Here is a 21,007-nt window from a genome sequence, read left to right as displayed (position 1 = left end):
GTCTATGCTACCACTTTTGTCAGTATCACTTGTGTCGCTCAGGGATGTAAAAAAATACCACCCTGAGCAACATAAGTTACGCTGACAGAAGCTCCAGTGTGGACAATGTTATGTCAGTGGGAGAGCTTCTCCTGCAGACATATCTACTGCTGCTCATGAAGGTGGATTTATTATGTCGATGGGAGAGCTCTCTCCCATGGGCATAGACCGGCTATACGAGCGAGCTTACATCGGCGCAGCTGCATCGGTAGAGCTGTGCTGCTTTAAGCTCTCTAGTGTAGACATGGCCTAACTAACTGTTGGGGCTGACCGCAAGTTACCTTGGCCTGTTATTACAGAATGGTTCGGGGGGAGCTAGTAGTGAACTGGCTTTGACCGGCCGGGCTGGCTTGCAGCCACTCAACTAAATAAACAAGTAAAAAAAAATAAAAAGAGCCTAAAAGTATTAAATGTAAAAATAAAAAGCAGTAGTGTTTCCTGCCAGAGCCTGCTTGTGAATATATACGCCCTCCCTTAAAAAAAGAAGAAGAATAAAAAAGGCTATAAAAATTGCTTTAGACTAACAGTCTCACCTGCAGACCTAGGCCTTGTGGGTGCCCAGGAATTCCCCACACTGAAGCAGCGCCTGCTACAAGCCCTCAAGGACAAGGCTGGAGGGTCTGGGACTGTCCGTAGCAAAAGAGGCGTAAGCATTAAATCTTGCTTGCTCATTTGGTTGCTGGAAAGCACGTATTTAGTAACGCATAAAGGCTGGAAAGCTCGTTATACTTTGGCAATAAAACCGGTTATACTTATGCACCTGGTGTGGTTTCATTGAGTGTATCCGAGCCCCCCTTTGGCTTGACACTAACCCACAATTGGGTCAGCAGGAGTGTTGTGCTACATCAAGCTATTCTGGATACCTGTTACTATGCCAAGTGGACTACACACTTGAAAACAAGCACTATAGCAGTTTCAGACAGTAGACCGTGTGGGTTCCCATAAAAGTGACACATTTCTAACAATAACTAATGTACTAGATCCAGCAGAATGACATTAAAATTAGATGACAACCCTATACATAGTAGACCACATCCTCGGGTAATGTAAATCAAAATAGCTCCATTGGCTGCATTTCCCAGTCATTCCTAACTTGATGTCCCAAAAGGTAGCCCAATAGTAGGGTCTGGAATAAACTTTCTCTAAAGAGCTTCTAAGGTTTAATATTTGAGATGTTATTTCAGTTTATTCATTCAGATGTGAACCTTGCAGCCATTACCAGACCTTTGTCACCTTGTGATTAGAGTACTGCACTGTGCTCTTCATGGAGCTACGCTTTACATTTAAATCTGAATTTCCGCCGTTGCAAAAATCTTGCTTGCACAAAGCTATGGTGCCAGTTAGTATACGGGTGGAGTTTAAAGGCCTATTTTGCGTGACTAAGCCCTAAACAGTTGGGGCTCTGGTTCCATAAAAAAATGCCTCTCTTTTCTAGTGGTATCATGGCACTCATAATCAACAGAAGCACTTGAACTAGTGCTCCTTTCATATCAGAAGATGGGCTGATGCCCAGGCATTCACCAGTAGGGGGTCCCAAACCCTGGAATTTTCTTTCCTCTTTGATCCAAAAGAGCTTGAATTTATTGGCCTTCATGCCATGCTGCATGGTTCATTTTCTTTCATTGGCTCCAAGGGCAGGGATGGATGAGGGTTCTGTGACAGCTGACTGGAGGCATCATTTCTTAGATGTTTCTGTGGCTGAAATTTAATTTTTCTTTCAGTACCTAAGGTACTTGGAAGGCAAGAATGTCTTGTGTCTTATAGGTCTTGTTCTGACTGCTTCCAAAGCAAAATTCTGTTGTCCCTCTAGAATCCCTCATTGCTGTTTCCTAGCTGTCTTAGTCTTACTGTTCTCTGGGCTCATTCAGAACTTTAACAGTCATTTCAGCAGCTCTGATTGGCTCCTGTTCTGGGAGCTGTCTGAATTTCCTTTTGGCTTAGTGGTGTGATTTTTTTTGTCAGCGTTGTGGTAGCTTTATTTGCCATCACCAGCTAATGTGCACTTCTTAGCTCATAGTGGGGGACCAAGACTTCCAGACAAATAACTGTCAGTGCTTGAGATGGGAGCTCACAAGCTTTGGGTAGGCTTGTTCTTCCATTGACTTACACTCTCGAGCAGTTGATTGCAACTCTAATTTTTAGTTCCTCCTGTCATTACACCACTATGTGAAAGGAATATCCACTTCTTCCCTAGCCTAGTGATGTGTGAGTATACCGATAAAAACAAGAGAAATGCGACATTCTGTTCAAAGGTTGTGCTTATTAGTTGCTGAAGGGAAAACCACTAGTGCATACAGTGTATGAGGATCTATGTGGCCCATGTGGTCAAACACCTGCCCAATACAAATGTGTGTACAGTTGGCAACTTGTGTAACCTTGAAGTAGAAAGATATTTTATTTTAACCAACATAGCAAGATCTGTGCCAGGCAAAGATTGAAAGCAGGCACTGAACCTATAAATAGGACATTGCAGCAGTTTTCAATGGTTGGGTAGCTTAAGCAGAAAATAAATAGCCCAGCCAATAGAATTCAGCTGCTTCACATATCTGGTATTCTGTTTCTGTGAGACTGTCCTGACTGCTCCTGGTTACGTTTATGCTGCTGCTTGCTTGCTTCCCCTTGAAGTCCTGAATTTTGTTGTGTGCATATTGAATTTCACATTATATCTTGATATTTTACAGCTTGCAAGTTAAAATGATCCCATCTTCATTTAATTCTGCTGTGTTTGTAGCTTGCACAAACAAATTTAGCCATCTGCTGGTTGCAGATCAAATAAAATCAAATCCTTCACTTAAGATGTTATCATCAATATTAATGTACATAAGCTTTAATACTGATTCGTGCATAATTCTAAATAAATAAGTAAAAGTTGTTGTAGCTTGTATTTGATCTACAGAAAATTCGTTGGTGGTTTATTTAAATATAAGAGCTCATAAGTTCTTGTGGGGCTGTAATGTGGAAAGAGAAGCACTAGAAACCCTTCATTACACTAATGCATTTTATAAATATACATTTTAACCTGTTACAAAATTAACTCATAGAGGCAGTTGATAATGCCATGATAATGATAATTTCCATGAGAGAACGAGAGATGCAGCTTTAATAAACTGATTGTTAAATGATCATCTAAACCTTTGGTTATGTTAATACATGGTGATCGTGGGAAGCCACACTATTCACTTACGTTAGAAAAAATATATCAGCTCTGTTAAAATAGAATACAAAATTGCTTGTATTGAATTATGTCTGTCGCTCATCTTCTACTTTACATTTTGATATACAAAAAGAAAATATGAGCAATTGTAATTGTGGCTACAAACACAAGACAGAGCATAGATCTTAATGAACGCCACCAATTATTACAGTTTAAATAAAGATCTAATGAAATCTAGAAAGTGATACGTTATTTGAATCACAATCTGCTTAAAAATAACATTGTGATGGGGTGTATAAATTCCACCCAAGTTAACCAAGGGTTAGTAGGAGACTGAGCCTAATTAGGCCACTGGATTGCACCTGGAGAAAGTGTAAAGCATAACTGAAGCTCAACCCCCAATGGGGAGGAGCTGGGTCTTCATCAGTGCAGAAGCATAGGGCAGTGAGAGGTTAAGGCCAAGAAGAGAAGTAGCTGGGTGTTTCCTCTCTTGGGCTAAAGGCAGAGAGAAGCCTGGCATCAGAAGCGGAGGGTCCTGAGCCAGCAGGAAGCCTGGGCTGCAGGTGGATGGAGGTGAAGAGTGAAATCTGGGGCCAGAGGCAGGTTGTCCTGAGCCAGGAGGAAGATGGAGGCAGTAGCAGAGCTAATAGGGAGGCAGAGGGAGGTGACTCTCCCCCACCCCCAGCAGGCTTTAGGTATATGTGTGCCACCTCAACAATTTTCACTCAGGGCTGGAGAGTGTGTCCCCCCCACACTCACCTAGATGGGCCCGGCTACCCTCTCTGGGTGTTGCCACATGGCACATGAGGTCATGTGGTGCTGCACACTTGCGCTCCACTCACTCAGATTTGGCCCAGCTGATGGAGCAGAGGCCAGACCAAACCTGAATGGTGCTGCAATCCCGCACACCAGGTTGCAACTCATGGTATGGAGAGCCCAGGCTCAGTCCGATGGGATGGGAGCTGCTACTGCTGGGTGAGGAGGAAGAACTCTGCAGTCTCACTCTGAGTACTACAAAGTGAAGTCAAGATGATCACAATGCTCCCTTCTGGTCTGGAAATCTATCACAAGAGGCAGGCCACTACAGGACCAGAGCAACTGTCAACAGATGGGGCTAGACAGGAAATAAGTGCTATGCCACACCCAGCCAAAAGGGGGCACACCAACTGTGCATCCTCCCTGCTACAAACCTACAATCAAAGTTTATACTGAAATATTTGTGAAGTCAAATAATTAGCATAGTACCACAAGAATATTACTCATCACAACACGCACTAATCCCATGACAAAAATGGAGATATTACCTGTCTTCCTTGGCAAGTGCTACAAAGATCATGTTTGCAATACCCTTTAAAGATTTATATTAACCCACTACGTAAGTGATAAGTATTATTATTAATCATAGGACTTACGTTAACCTTTATTTTAAAATATGCACTTTCTGCCCTTTAGACTTTAATCACCAAGAATTTCATAAATTCCCCTTCTCCAAATGCCTTTACATTTTCAGATTGTATCAGTAATCTGGTTTATCACATCGAATTTGAGACTGTTCCCAGGAACATAAAGACTTAAGAGATGAGACTACTATGTGTCATGTGCTTCAATCTAATATCACCTAGGAGGAGGTGTGACAAATTATAACAAATGTGTCCAATTTTAATCTTACCTGGTGTGCCGGTTTTTATGATTCATGTGTTATCAAATAGACTCTTACCCAGAAACTTTGCTATACAAAGAAGCTGAAAGTGTGAGCTTTTCATTTAAATTGTAATGGATTTTTAACAATACAAAAAGTCAATTAACTAAAATTTATGCAAGATATGTACTTTGTTAACCCTGGTGGTCAGGGTGTGCTGATTGAAAGGCATCAGCTATTGATATAAACTAGAGAATGAATTATTAGAAAGGATGTATCATAAGCATATGTTACTGTGGCTCTATCAGGAAAGAGGGAAGTTGTACTCGGGTATTGTCCCTGGCTTCAAAGGACGGGAAGACTTAACCACTGGTATGGATTATAAATTTGTGACCAATTTACATCAGAAGCCAGGATATCTATGCACTCAAATAGTTTGCTAGGCACACTTCACATTCTCGCTGTATGTCACACTCACAGCTCCGACAGGGAAAGACAGAGAGACAGCTTTGGGCTGTGGGAGAGCTAAGGCTTTTCTGTCATGTCACAGATCGGATAAAAATCTACACGTACTCTGTAACTTGAAGGCAGGGATATTTTAGAAGAGTGTTCCCTTGTCTGCCTTTCAGGCATTTGCTATATAACATTTTGTTTCCTGTCTTCCTGCCCTTCTGCAAACTACCAGTAAAGACGTTTGTTTAATCTGAACTGAATTGGGTTTTGAGTTTTGTATCTGAGGACATTACTAACTATAGAGAATCTGATCTCTAGTCTGTCCAGGAGGACACAGCAAAGCAAATGAGAGAGTCTGTGTGAATCAAAGGCAAGGAGAACATTGTGGATGTCTCTACAGAGCAGTGCAGGACTAGTGTGTATCCAAAAGTGTCAAATGGCCTATGGGTGCCAGGCTCCATCCAAAGTAGCTACTTAAAAAGTCACCTTAAAATCACACCATTATTTAACTGATAACCGGTGGAATAATTTCAGGTCTGCTGTAATACATGCAAACTTTGTTTTTCCTCCAGTATCCCTACACAAGGACTTTACACTTGCCTATTATATGGAAAACTTCATTAAACAAACAGGCATTATTATGTTACAATAGACAAAATTAGCAACAATAAAACTATATATAACCATTTATCAGATCAGAATGCAATAAAAGGAACAAAACACAGCTATGTGCCTTAAAATACACTGGAGAATGTTTTCCAGAGGGATTATATGCTTTTCCAAGGACAAAGCATGACCTCCAGACTCCCTACCCAAGAGACACAGCAATTTGATTTCCATCAAAGGGAATCACAGACGTATCTAATGGCTTTAAACAATATTTGGATGCAAGAGGCAATATCTCAGTCTTTTCTGAATTAAGTTTGTGTGTATTGACTGACATTCAAGATTTGATGTCCGACAAGTTGACAGCACTGAAACTGCACTCTGCATGCCAGCTGAAATGGAAACACAGATTTGAGTATCATACTAATAACAGTGATGCCTTAAAAAAGAGATGCTTAATAATGTTACCCACTGCCAACATACTGATGCGAAATAGAATAGGATCAAAGACCAAGCCCTGGGTCATAGCCCATTGTACAGATGCTTGGTTAGAGGTGATAATGCCTGCAGTTATAAAATGAGCTCCTTGAGAAACATAAGATGTAAATCAGTGAAGTATTTCTCTCTTTGGTTGTCATGTGTTCCAAAGAGTCTAGTGGTGGCTCTTGCAAGCAATAAAATGAAAAGCTAAGAGCTGATCCAGTATTAAGAAGGTGGCAGGGCCCTTAGAATCATTAGGATCTAAGTCACTACCATAATCCACACCTTTGTCACCCCTATATTGGACTACTACAGTGTATTCTGCATGGGGCTGCATCTTAAATCCATTCAGAAGCTGAAGTTAGTGTAGAGCAAAGTGGCCCACTTGTTAACTAGAGTACCTAGCTATGAACTCATGAAGCAAATGTTTCATGAATTGGATTGGCTGCCTTTTGGCTTCAGGGTGGACTTGAAGGTGTCAGTTTTGACTTATAAAGTCTAAATGGATTTGGACCTGCTATTGGAGAGAGGGCCTCTCTCTTTGAGTGATGCGGCTACACATGTGATCAACAAGGGCACTTGAGCTGGAGCTTCCTCTGTGTATGAGAAGGATCTACTAGCAGAGGATTGCCATCAGGATCCCTTGACTTTGGAATTCACTCACTGCCCCCCTTCAGCAGCTCTGGTCCAAAATAGTCAGAATCTGTTGCCATTCCAGGTATATTGCAAAGCTCATCTTTTTGGGCAGGTGTTTAGGGACTGCAGAGATGTGTGGGATGGAGAGGGTTCTTAAGGAACTGGGAGAGCTAGGATGTGATGCTGTTTAGCTATTGTTTCCAAGAATTAAAGTCTGCATTTGTAGTGATTTTTGTCAGGGTGCCTATACCTTAGGATAGCTGTGCGACAGGTTTGGTCACAGAGACCCTCTTGAGGCTGTCACCTGACATGCTGGAATTACCTCTGAGCCCGTTTTCCACTGGCAGCTTGGGACTCCAGAACCCTGCCTTGTTGAGCCAGACACGCTAGTGTGCTGCAACACAATAACAGACAGAACAAAGTAAGTTACCAAGCAAAATGAAACAAACCACGCAAGTCTAAACCTAACACATTTAAGAAACTGAGTGCAGGTAAATCTCACCCTCAGAGATGTTCCAATAAGCTTCTTTCACAGACTAGACTCCTTCTTAGTCTGGGCCCAATCCTTTCCCCGGTACAGTTCTTGTTAATTCCAGCTCAGGTGGTAACTAGGGGATTTCTTATGACTGGCAGCCCCCTTTGTTCTGTTCCACCCTCTTTTATATCTTTGGCACAAGGCGGGAATCCTTTGTTTCTCTCTAGGTTCCCACCCTTCCTTCTAAATGGAAAAGCACCAGGTTTAAGATGAATTCCAGTATCATGTGATGTGTTCACATGTCTTGTGAGACTTCATTACCCACTGGCTGGCACACACATATACAGGAAGGTTTTCAAGTAAACAGAGCCATTTACCACCAATTGGTCCTATTTAATGGGAGCCATCAAGATTCCAAGCCACCATTAATGGCCCACACTTTGCATAGTTACAATAGGACTTCAGAGTAATACTTCATATTTCTAGCTTCAGCTACAAGAATGATACATTCCTACAAATAGGAGGAACACATTCAGTAGATTATAAGCTTTGTAATGATACCTTACAAGAGACCTTTTGCATAAAGCATATTCCAGTCACATTATATTTACACTCATAAGCATATTTCTATTAACATATGGAGTGCAATGTCACAAGCTGTCTGTTTGATTTATTTGCATTTGAAATATACAATCTAGCATCACAATGAACCTTGCCTTTAACTTCTTGGACCAAAACTGATCAAGTCTAGAGTTAGACTCTTAAATAAAACAGGCTTGATTTACACAGTTGCTGAAAACCTAGAGCTCCTATTGACTTCAGTTGGTGTTGCAGGTACTCAGGACCTCTATATAAAAGGAGCCTGATTTTCAGGAGCTTAACTTGAGACTACCAGGTTTGAAAATGTTGATCTAAATGTCATGAGCACATCTAAATAACAAAGGAGATTTGTCAAAAAGAAGCTTATCAGTCCTTTCATTGAGGAGGAGCAATACGTTTTCCAAAGTACACTTGACAAATTTTCGATATGTAGTAAAACATTTTATATACTTACAACTACTGAATAAGTTGCATATTCTATTTCCCTCTGTAGTAGACGCCAATGAAAATCAATATTTGCCAACCATTCCCACATAGTTACCCCAGATATTTCTTATTTTAACAGTGAGGTGACTGTTGACAAATGTTGACTTTCTGATAGTGACTACTAGAGTAACTCATAAAGTGCCAGTCCAGTAGAAATTAAACACTAGGGGTATGGCTCCATGCACTATATTTCTCAGTCTCCCAGTTCTACAGTAGGGAACACAGTCCTCCAATATGTGGGTCTCGTATGGGTTGTGTACCACACACAGGCTCTGAACGGGTTAATGTGGGCCTGAGAGGCCACTAGGGGTACTGGGCTGCACCTGGAAAGTGGGCCAGACCTAACTAGAGATGAAGCCCAGCTGGGGAGGAGCTGGGTGGTGACTATAAAGGCAGGAAGTGTGAAGCAGAAGGGGGTGGCAGGGAGGAGAGAAAGGAACTCTGCAATCACTCTCTGGGATTAGACAAATGAGAAACTAAGAGGATCAAAGAGGAAGCCAAGGGGGAGAGTAAGCCCTGGGATCCTTGCCTGAGTAGAGAAGGCTGGTAAGTGACCAGGGGAGAAACAAAGCAACCACTGTGGTGGAGCAAGGTCTGGTGGTGCACTCTGAAAGAAAGGCAGAAGCTGGACTTCCAGGTAGAGTGCCTTGGGAGATATTCAGCTGAGGAACAGAGCAGGGGAAACAGAGCAGAAAGGAGGAATGAAATGTCATGCCTAAGGAGGGCAGATGTTGGTACTCTTAGCTTGTTGGGGTATTTCTGGGGAGAGCCCTGTTAGTCCAGGCCCTAAAAGAAGGGTGAACATAGAGAGATTGTGAGGAGATGACCTGAGAAAGAAGCTATGGTTGGTGGAAGGCCAGGGAGGTTGCAGAGATGGGTTTGAACAGACAGACCTTGCCTGCTCACTACAGGATCTCTGGGCTGGAATCCAGGGTAGAGGGCAGGCCTGGGTTCCCCTAACAGCCACCAGAAGGGCTTTACACCACCTTCTGATATAACGTAATAAGGACAATGGAGAGCCCCAAGAGAAGTGTCTGAGGACCACTGGAGTTGGGGCTAAAGACCTTTTTCTAAGGACACTTGGACATTTATTTGTTGTCCTTGGTTAACCAGGAAGGGTTGGAACTAAACTGTGGCCTGGCAAGAGTCACATGGAAAGGTGGACGATCACAGAACCAGAGCAACCATCAGCAGGGGGCGCTAGACAAGAGAGAGCAACTACACCATGCCCAGCCACAAGGAGGCACTCCAGTGGTGAGTCCACTCTGCACAGGGAACCTTTAAACATGGAAAAACTTTCCTTTACTTTTTTGCCTTATCCCCTTTCTTCCCTTTGTAGCAAATAGAAATCGGTGATTGGCCCCTGATCTTTGCTTTTTTGCACCTGCAAAAGAATATAAATGGCTATTTTAAATGCTTTTGTGTATTGAAATCTCCAACCATATTTATTTAGGGCATTCAGCATCTAATATTAAATCTGTTCTTTTAATAAAAGAAACTCTGAAGATTATCTGTAAAACATATGGGAAGCCTTAAGTCTTTGTGGCATTGCATCAAAGGTGTCAGTGAAATCATAAGGAATGTAAGTGGTCACAAAGAAAAATAATAAATTCAAAGGAAAGATAGCTATTGAAAAGAGGTGTCTCCAAAAGAAATGCAGATCACAGAGAGAAACTGGAGTAGAGCAAGGTCATGAAAAATCTTCCAGATTATGTCATAGAATTGAAAACAAGATAGTGGAGGCAGAGAATGCAGCTAGTTTAGTAGTTACCAGAATGAAACTAATAGAAAAAACGCAGAATATCTCACACAGAATGGGAAAGAGTGAAACCTAGTGTTCTATGTGTTGTAGGAAAAGCTAAACAGATTGTCTTTCTAAGTGGATCATAAACTCTTTTAACCAATACAGCCATCTGGGAAGAGTTGAGTGGAGATTATTGCTACCTGAACCTGTTAGGCAAAAATGGCATGTAAAGTGTGCTCAGTCTGTTCACAATCTCAATTAAAGAAGGAGTATGCCATACCTGACCCGAAATGGGATACACAAGCCCTGCCCCAACTATCTGAGGGAGCCTATGCTGTTATAGAAGTTTAATGCTGCCATGATGGTTAGACCTACTGAATCTATCATCCGTGAAACTATTCAGCATCCCCTGAATCTGTTTTCTTTTATATTTCTGCTTGTTTTTGTTTTGTTTTGTTTGTTCGTTTGTTTGCTTTTTGTTTGTTTGTTTTTAAACAAAAATAAACAAAACTTGAATAGATCCTTACTGGCCCAAGCAACATCTATCCAAGATGGTCACACTGGCTTTAACGTGCAACAGATTGAGGCTGATTTATCATTATCACCTGCTCTGCTCAGCCTACAGCAGGACAAAGGCTTCTCTCTCCATCCTGCTCTCACCACTCCAGACTTTACATAGGAGTAACTACCCAGCCTCCTGGTGCAGTAACACATTCATTAAGTTCCCTCCACACACAAAAATCTCACCAGAGTTAATGTTTTTGTAAACTTTGTATCAGTTCAGCATATATTCTTTACTATAGCATGAGGATTCCAGTGTCTGTATGCCTCAGATGGTGCAAAGGAGAGATAATTTATCCATATTATGTTTATTTTTGTTGCTTTGGAAATCCTCAAAGCACCTAAAATCCTCCAGTTTCTGACCCTTTTAGTCACACACAAAGACCCTGTGTTACATTGATCTTCCCTCTGGGCTAAATGTGTTTTCCTCCAGAGCAGTGGTTCTCAACCAGGGATATGTGTACCTCTGGGATTACGCAGAGGTCTTCCAGGGGGTACATCAACACATCTAGATATTTGCCTAGTTTTACAAGTTACGTAAAAGCACTAGCAAAGTCAGTACAAACTAAAATTTCCATCAAACAATGAGTTGTTTATACTGCTCTATATACTATACACTATATACTAAGTACAATATTTATATTTCAATTGATTTATTTTATAATTATATAGTAAAAATGAGGAAGTAAGCAATTTTTCAGTAATAGTGTACTGTGATACTTTTGTATTTTTTATATCTGATTTTGTAGGCAAGTAGTTTTTAAATGAGGTGAAACATGGGGGTATGCAAGACAAATCAGACTTCTGAAAGGGGTACAGTAGTCTGGAAAGGTTGAGAACCACTGCTCCAGAGTAATGGAAGGTCACCCTTCAGTTAGCCATCAAGGCACTAAGCTTGGGATTCAGATTTAGACATCTCACTCCCATGCATCACCTAGCGCTCTTACTAAAGTACAGAGCCACAGTTATTAATTACATTAGAAGAATTTGTATACTCCCTTTCCTTCTGACATTATGTTCACTCAAACACTTCCAGGGTGGACTTATTTTCTGCTTCACCCTGACCAACCTGTTCTGCAAAAATGGTCTCTCTTTGTAGAATGCATAAAAGAGTTTGATTTTCAAATCTCCACTGCACAAAGGAAATTTACTGTTTGCTGCTTTACATAATACTTCAGGGTATGTCCCAATGGCATGAGTGATTAATTACATGTATGGAAGTTTCATAATAGCCAATAATATCCAAGGTTGGTAATAAACCATTGAGCTCTCCTAAAGCAAATATTGCTAGTGAAATGAGAAATCTTTGGGAAATAACAATGTATCCTAGCAGACATCTGGTTCATGAAAGACGTTCAGGAAACCTGAGGTAGCGCTGAAAGCAAGATGCACTGTAGCCTATAATGTAAAGGTATTGGACTCAGTGGGGTATGAGGTAGGAAGCAGGCACATACTCATACTCTACTTGCCAAGCATTTTATGTAGAAATCCTAGTTTATTTTAAAAGTATTTCACTAAGATCAGTAACCATGGTGGGGAGAAATGCCCTTTAATATGTTGTGTCATTTTTGTGATATCTTTCTGCAAAGCATATCTGCTCAACCTGGCGGGGAGGGGCGGGGGGAAGGAGAAAGTGGTCATGCATTATTTTGTTTGCGGTCATATTCAGGGGAGAGGTAAGGGTTTGCTCTGACTCCCCACTGTCCACTGAAGAATGTAAATTGAAGGAACAGGAGTCATAATGCTTTATTTTTTAACAAAATGTAATCTCAGCCTGGAACAGAATGAGAACTTCTGCTCTTGAACACTCTGAATATTCCATCTGGCAGAACAAAAATTTGTGGCAAGTCATGCAGGAGACTCAATAGCAGAAGAGACCCCAAGAGACCGCAAGCAAGCAACCTTGCAGTCAAAACTGATTGTTTAGCAAGTCTAGTCCAAGCTTAGTATACTCTCTGTACAGAACAATTCTTTCAAATGTCTTAAGATCTTATAAATTAACCTTTGAGCAGCAGAGAATCTCAACTGAGAAGCCTTTTGTTTACAAAGAGCTCACAAAGAAACCATTTGTGGTGCATCCTTCAGGAAAGTGTAAAGGAACCACATATTCCAACAAAAATAAAACACAGGAAATCAACTAATTTCTGATGAGTTGGAGCAGGAGGAAGGTTAAACTGTGTATTGTGGGTATAAATGTAATGTTCCTGAAAATACTTAAGAGTGGAATCCTCTGGATATCCATGGAGAAGATGCTGCCTGTACTGCATCTTTTGTGAGGGTGCAAGCTTTCCTCAAGGTGCCACTGTCTTGTTCTGGAGGGACCACTCCTATCCAGAGGGTCATCCAGGGCCATCAGTTTAAACATTGAAGCTTCACTTGTGAACTAAAAATGTGCTTGCATCTTATATTAGCACATGTAGTTAGTGCTGTTACACACATCTGGTATTTGCACACGCAAATGTTTTTTTCTGATGAAATATATTAGTTGCAATAACTGCATGTGCAAATATAGACTGGCAGTGGCACGCACTTTTTTGTGTTTTAAAATAAAATCTTGCCTCCAGTCTCCCTGCCCATTCGGACCTTGGACTTTCTTCGGAAGCTAGCTGGTTATCTTCTGTGGTGGCGTTTGCAGTTTTGGTTATGTGGACACGTCTCATCTGAGATCATTAAGAACCACCAGCTGGTAACAACTTTTGAATGCTACAAACCTGGGTTAGAACTTCTGAACTGGCCAGCTGTAGGCAAAATTTTCCATATTCCATTAACAGTCTCTTCAAATATCCAGCCCTTGAAATGATACTCTTATATGTATGTACATTTTATAAATGTTTTCTGTAAAACAATGTGTAAAGAAACAGCACTTTACTTTAGAATCTTGATTTTTCTTATTCCCACACACCTGTTTTCAGTATATTGCATTTCAGAAGGAAGCATATAAAGGCATCTCCGGAATTTGTGACTGTATGTCTACAGCTTCTTACAATGACAAAGAATTCTGCTGTCATTTGGTACGATAGAGACCTTGCTGATCAACCCATTGACATCATATTTTATTCAGTGACAATGGGAAACAATATGGCCAGACTTGAACACAATGTCAGTGATTTTCACAAGACCCAGTTTATTCTTTTTTTAAAGACTATTATGGTGTCAGTATTTAGAAGGTGAATTTGTGTATAAAAATGAAAGCCAGACATGACATGAATGACTAGCTAAATATTGCCAACTTCTGCTTAGGGACTGAAGTGTAGAATTGCAACACACCCACGTACACAAATAGAAATGTCTGTCAGGAATCCTTTACTGTGCTTACTAGAGAGCTGTTCTAAGTATTGATTTTTATCACTGCCTTATCTTATATTTGTATGCCTCAGCTTAGAGGATACGGGGACACAGCTCTACTGGGCATCTTCAATGAGACCCTAGTGTCTATTCAGGTACCCATCTGCAATCCTTTGGACAATGGTAATTTGTAAATATTGAGCACACTCTCCCAGGATAGAACATTAAGATCATGTGGAGTTTGGGTTTCTTGAATGCCCAGAACTATAGTTGTTACATAAAAACATTACTTTTAATGAGGAGTTGTGAGGTATTGGCTAGCCCAGTATTTTTTTCATATTGTGGCTCACTTATGACAGAGATCATCTCATAGATTCCTTATGACCCAGCCCTGCTCACAAACCTTTTCTGTACTATCTACAGTGCTTGGATATGTGGAGAAGTAATCTTCAGGTGGTTCTAGGAGGACAAGCTGCAAATAAGCCTGTTTTAAAATTCTGGGTGCAGTTGCTCAGTAATGTATCATTCTGCATCTCTTTGTTTCTTCTCCCTGGGTGTAGGGCTGCCTACAGCACACACTGTTCTAATCTCTTCAAGTCACTTTACAGTTTGGTTTTGTCCACTTGTGTTTACCACCTTTCCTGCTGTGGTGTATGTTGTACTTTCCAGAATGGCAGTGAAAGTCCATGATGCTGTAATAGCAAGCAGAATAAAACTGCAGATAAACTGTGGATTTTCCCTCATCCACCACCCTTCAAAACATGGCCAAAAAAATGTTTTGAGCTGTTTCCAGTTCTGATGTCTGCCCCGTGTCCTCCAAGTCTAAACTCCTTTAATGTTTGCCTGCTTGTCCTCAGATTGTTCATTTACAAAGTTTGCCTTTAACCTGCCAGTGCTACTATATGAAGTGTTATAGATTACCACCAGTAAACAAAATTTTATTCAGAGAATAGAAAGATAGTTTAGGGGAGAATTAAAGAGGAGGACATTTTATTTAAATGTACTGTAAAATATACCATGCTGAATACCACTTTGTTTGGTATGTTTTATTGAACAGCACTTTGGAACAACTCAACACTTGTGATTGCCTGATAGTTTAATATCTCTGTCTGTCAAGTAAACACCTGTACTGTATGCTGTACACTTTGAGATTTTATGAAGTAGAAATATTGGGAAATGAAACTGAACGAATGAAATCTCAGAACTGCTCAAAAGAGTGATCATATCTCTCTGTAAACCCCAGAGGATACAAATCCTAATGTAACAGAGATTCTCATCTGTCTATATGGTAAAGTCATGTGGTTTTGGAGCAGAAGATTCCAAGTACTAACCCTTTATAGCTGCAAAGTTCATGCAGTCCCAGTGTACCGAGTACTGGAGCTGGTGACCAAGTCACTGAAAAGTTACATAGTGATAAGAAACAAGATACCTTCAGAGGCTCCCATGAGTATCTGGCATAAGGAATTGATTTACCATGAAGTAAATTTTTGTATTTCTTGTTTGTATGACCAAGAACAGATTCATTCCTAATCCTTCCCTTGAATGTTATTAACTTCTTGAGAACCACTGAATGTACAGTGTGGATGAGGAAATTAGATATCCCACTGCAATATAGTGCATTATCCAAATACACTTAACGGGGTGTGCTAGCCCTTCAAAGCAGGCTACAAGCCTGAACAGTCCTATTACCTAATTCAGCTCAAAAAGGAGACATTCTTGGAGCATGGGAATTGTAAGCCTGGTTCCAAGCCATGCTGGGAAAAGGAACAGGACTAAAAGTAACCTTCCTTTTCCCAGCGTGAGAGAGACCAGGGAGGAAGCAAGAGCTGTTGTGGTTCTCACTGCTGAGATATCCTGGAAAGGTTCAGGCTGCGCTAGAGGATGAGGGAGCTCCTGGGAAGAAGTAGGCTGTTGGCCCCTCTCTGGAGAGGAAGCACTGGGAAAGGTAAAGAACTCTGGGTCTCTCCATCATTGCCTGAGAGAAAACCTAAGAGGAGCAAAAGGAACATAGGGGAGAGCCTGTAAGAAAAAAAGAAGGCTTGAGCGGAAGTCTCTGTGGTGTTAAAAGGTCAAAGGAAGAGGTGTAGGAGGCTGGCAACAGGAAGGCATCCTGGAGTGTCTGAGGAGAGGTTGATCTTAGTAAGTGACTGGGGAGAAGTGAAGTGGGAAAGTTTAAGGATGGATCAGAGGGCTGCTTCACCATTAGGGTCCCAGAGCTGGACCTCCACCGAAGAGGAAGGGTATTAGTTCTCCTAAACCTCAAAGGGACTGTCAAGTGAGGTATTGCTGTCATGCTCTGGAAGAAGAAAGAATACTGAGAGAGCCTCAAGGGAGGGCAGAGCCCCTAACAGTAGCTGGGCGAAGGTGAACAAAACCTTTCATTCCTCTGCACCTAGGAGGGAAGACCTCACAAACTGAACATGAGGGAGTGGGGAAGGGTTGATACAGACCTTCAGAGAGGTCCAGTGGCCCAGACATGGAGAGGAGCAGGATGAAGAATAGTTATTGCAACTACTTGTTTGTTTTAGATTTTCTTTACCCCAAAACGGGTTGAAACTACTGTACCAGAGTGAAAACCTCAGGTAGCAGCCGCATCTGAAGGCAACAGGTAAGCAAACTTCCTCACACTCTGTAATATCCCCATACTCTGAAATAGACACTAAGAATGTGCAGTAGAATCATTTCCTAGTGGAATCTTTTTCTTTTATTTTTTCCAAAGAATTTCAGTATCAGCAGAGATTTCCCTATAGGCTGAGTTTGAATTTACAGACTTCAATTCACTGAAACAATTTGGGATTTTTAGGCTACTTAAACAGCTGTCTATTTATTACATATCCTCAATCGCTGTAATATCTGAAAGCCTTCTGAAAGCTTCCAAGCCCTTAAAATTTGACATAACAATTTATGCCCTCCTTCCCAGACAGGACAAATAGATTGTATCACTTGTAGGTTTTGTTAACCTCTTCTTGTTTGCTCGGGTCTTATGTATATGTTTTGTGATGAGTGTGTTTGAAGAAATTATCGAGGGAAAGCGAAGCCGGAGGTTTTGTATTTAGCTCTGAAAGTGAGGAGGTCAGCGGTTGTTTACATCTCTTGTGGCTCTATAGTTTAAGCCCACCTGCTGTCTCCAGCAGAGCTGGGCAGAGAACAGTAATTCTGTTTCCTGGAGGATTTCAAGATTTGTTTTTGTTCTGATTTGGAATAAAAAGTTGGGGATCCCTGGGGATCTCTGACTCTGGGGAAGCCTGCCAGACTAACTGCCTCAGAGTCAGGGATCTCCGAAGCCTGGGGTCCCCTGCAGGCCACCAGGCCGGCTGCTTAGCAGCCAGGAAGGTGAACTGGCACATTCCCAATCAAAGCCTGGGTTCAACTGGAAGTTTGCTGAAATCTCATCTGCTTTGTGAAACACTTTGATTCTGATAAATCAGCGAATTTTGATGAAAAACATTTTGTCCAAATTTTTCTGACCAGCAGTAGTGTCCAGAACTCACAGACCTCTCATTGCTGGCCAACAGTTTAATATTTTCCTGTGGAACATGGCTGTCATGAGAAATCATGGTCATGGAAGGACATAGGATCCCAATCCTGTGGACAGCTTTGAGTGTTGGGACAGTGTTAGATCTTGAACTGGACTCTGCGTTCAGTGGGGGGCCATTGGAGAGAGCAGAATACCAGAGTAAAGAGATCACTGCAACCTGTGTTGCTTAGCAGATAATCTTCTGCATGGAATACCATCTAGGGCTTTTTTCAATGTCTGTGGCTTCATACTTAAATACCAGGCACCATGGCAGTGTCCAGAGATAGAAGTGGGTGGGTTGGTTTTGCTGCAGTGGCTACCAACAGAGTATCACTGTATCTGAACTCAGTAATAAAAATGTTCCACTATACGTCCTAATTCTGCAAAAAGCATAGGTCACTGGGATGCTTCATAGGAACTTTCTCCTGTTCATATTTGAAAAGGCTCAGAGTACTGGTTTTTGATGTGATGTCTTCCCTGCCCCTTCCAGAACTTAAAGGTGTGTGGAGGGGTTGGGTGAGGTGAGGGAAGAGCCTTACCTTTCATAGTGTTTGGATCTGTAGGTCCAGATCATGGAATCTGTTACATAGAAGAAAAATGGTTTAATATACTTTCTATACATTCAAGGAAAAAAATACATGAAAGTTATTTTCGGCATGTAACGTGCTATACAGTACGGTGTGTTGTGATAATACACTGACTGGCAAATCAAAATGCTTAACATGATTAGGGGCAGCAAGTGTCATTTAGTGCAGTTCTGGGGCTCCCAGTGGAGTCCTGCTGATTGGCAGCAGCTGAGGATCTGGCCCAAGGTTACCTGTTGTTGAAAAGTAGTATTCATGAAGTTAAAAGGTGATTGAGATTTAGCAGAGTTAGGTTACCTGGCTCCTTTAAATCCTGAATTGCCAATCTGTGGCCTTAAGCTCAGTCAGCTGGCTTCTTAGAAAGAAGATTGAGAATGAGTCTGAGCAAAGGGTAAAATTCTCTCTCTGACCTTTTGGAATACCCAAGAGAGATGGAAAGAATTGACTGCCAGGGGAAGGTTTTAACTTGACATGACAATTTTAAGGTTAACCAGCTGCCTGCTGACATTTTTGGTGAGTGTTATACTGCATCATCTCCAATTCATTTTTCTGTATTGAGTCCCTCAGTTCTGTTGCTTGATAACACAACATTCAAATTACCTACATGCAATACTTAATATGTATGAAAAAAGAGAGAGGGAGAGTTGTTGTTTTTTGACATTCCTGTTTGTTGTTCTTCAGGATTAGTTAATTTTCTGTCTCGTACAAATAGGACTGTGAAAGCAAGTGGGATAAAGAAGTCTGAGGTTATTTTTGAATTTGCTCTGGTGTGTAATACCCCAATAATAAATACAGAAAGGAATGAAAGCTTAAATTGTTCACTTGTCCCCATCCTAGATGCGTGGAAGGGGGACATGTGGCACCTTTCTATCACACTTTTCCATGGAGTTGGAGATCCACACATGGAAAAGATCAGGGGAGGGAAATACCTGGAGGACAATGCATGTCCCCCGCAATCAATTGTAAAAGGATTTCACAACAAAGTGAAAACTGGCACAGGCTCTTAAGATCAGTGGGACTACTTGTGCTTAAATTTAGGCAGTTGCTCACATACCTTGCTGGATCAGACCCCCCCGGTCCATATTCACTTGCTTCCCGCCCTTCTAACTGTGGATCCCATGTTCCCAATAAGTGTTTAGCAATGCAAGTCAGTGCAATTTAATTGTGAGTGTGCGGAGTATTACTCTGGTCAGGTCCTGCTTTGGACAAGCAAACCATTTGCATCCCAGCATTCAAAGGCATTTCTCCTCACTGAGGGTTGATTTCCAGTCCAGATTTCAGCTTTCCATTCCCAGCTGCTTCAGTACTAGAGCTGTTTGTTTGGTGTGGGTTTGGCTTTTTCCTTTGGGAGTGGAAGCAGGGTGAGTCAGAAGAACTTGTTTTTAATGGTGAAAGAGTTTATTTCTACTCTGTTGTATTTCAAAATGGCTAAAATTCTGTTTGGTCAAATAATTTAGAACAAATTGTCACTGTACTACAGCAATGTGATAGATTAAGTCAATATAGAATAATTAGAAAGAAAACCCAAATTATTCCTGTAGACTATAAAACAACTATAGAAAAGAGGCACTTGCAAACAGGGTGAAGTGGTAAATTATTTATACTTAGTATTAATATAATGCTATAGATGTGCATGATGCTTTACAGATAAAGTGGAGTGCAATTCAGAATTTTCATCCACTGGAAAATTTCAACAGTTCAATATTTGTTTTTGTCCCAAATTGGAACAAAAAAAATGAGATTTTTTTTTCATAGTACAGAATGTCTGCAGAGTTTCAATTTCAGAAATGTCTAAATGTTTTTCTTCACCATTTTTGACTGAAATGTTTTGACATTCCCGAAATCAATACATTTCCTTTTGGTTTATTGAAGTGATCTGAAACATTTCGGTTTGAGTACATTCAACATTAAACTGTATTTTTCTATTGCCTCATAGAAGTTGTAGTTTTGGAGTCTGATGCCCTTCATTCTCCACTATGGTCCAGGCTTCCTGGCTGGACTAAACATCCCATGATGCACGCAGAATCACATGACTTCCACAATGCACCACACAGAGCTTGGTCAGAGGAAATCTGCGTAGCATTATGTAAGATGTAGTCCTGCAGAGAGTTCGTCTCATAGGAGAGAATGGGAGCCTACACTCTAACTCCCATAAGTTAATGCATTGATTGGGAAATATAGTGTAGTGTTTTATTGAAGTGATTCAAATGAAATGTTTCATGTCAGTTCAACAAGATGCAATATTATGACATACGTTCGCATTAAACATCTCAATTCAATATTCCCCAATGAAAAAAGTCAAATATATCGCAAATATTGAGGTTCTCTCCATGGAAAATTTCAATGTTGCAGAAATTGCATTTTCAGTCAGAAAATCATTTCCAGTGAAAGATTCCCAATCAGCTCTATTTACAGACAATTAAAGAGTGACAGGTCCTGCCCTGACAAGCTTACAGTGTAAATTGGCTTTACACAGCAAGGAGGGAGAAGTCCAAGAGATGTGAAAAGGTGACGTGGAAAGATGGGGCCTCAAAGGGAAAGTTGATGAGACAAGCACTGTAGGTTGAGAAGGTCTTGAAGTTGGTGTGGGTCAGTTCTTAGCTTATAACAAATTTCTACACTAACTTGTACTGTTTTTACATGATGGGCCATGCTGAATAGCCAAGTAAAAACTAAGGAAGCTCTGTTATAAGCAATGGCACCACCATGTTCACTCACATAGGCAGGGCCGGCTCTGGCTTTTTTGTC

Source organism: Terrapene carolina, unplaced genomic scaffold (genome assembly GCF_002925995.2).
Source record: "Terrapene carolina triunguis isolate 2854851 unplaced genomic scaffold, T_m_triunguis-2.0 Scaffold62, whole genome shotgun sequence".
Classification (NCBI taxonomy): Eukaryota; Metazoa; Chordata; order Testudines; family Emydidae; genus Terrapene; species Terrapene triunguis.
This window is presented reverse-complemented; position numbering follows the sequence as displayed.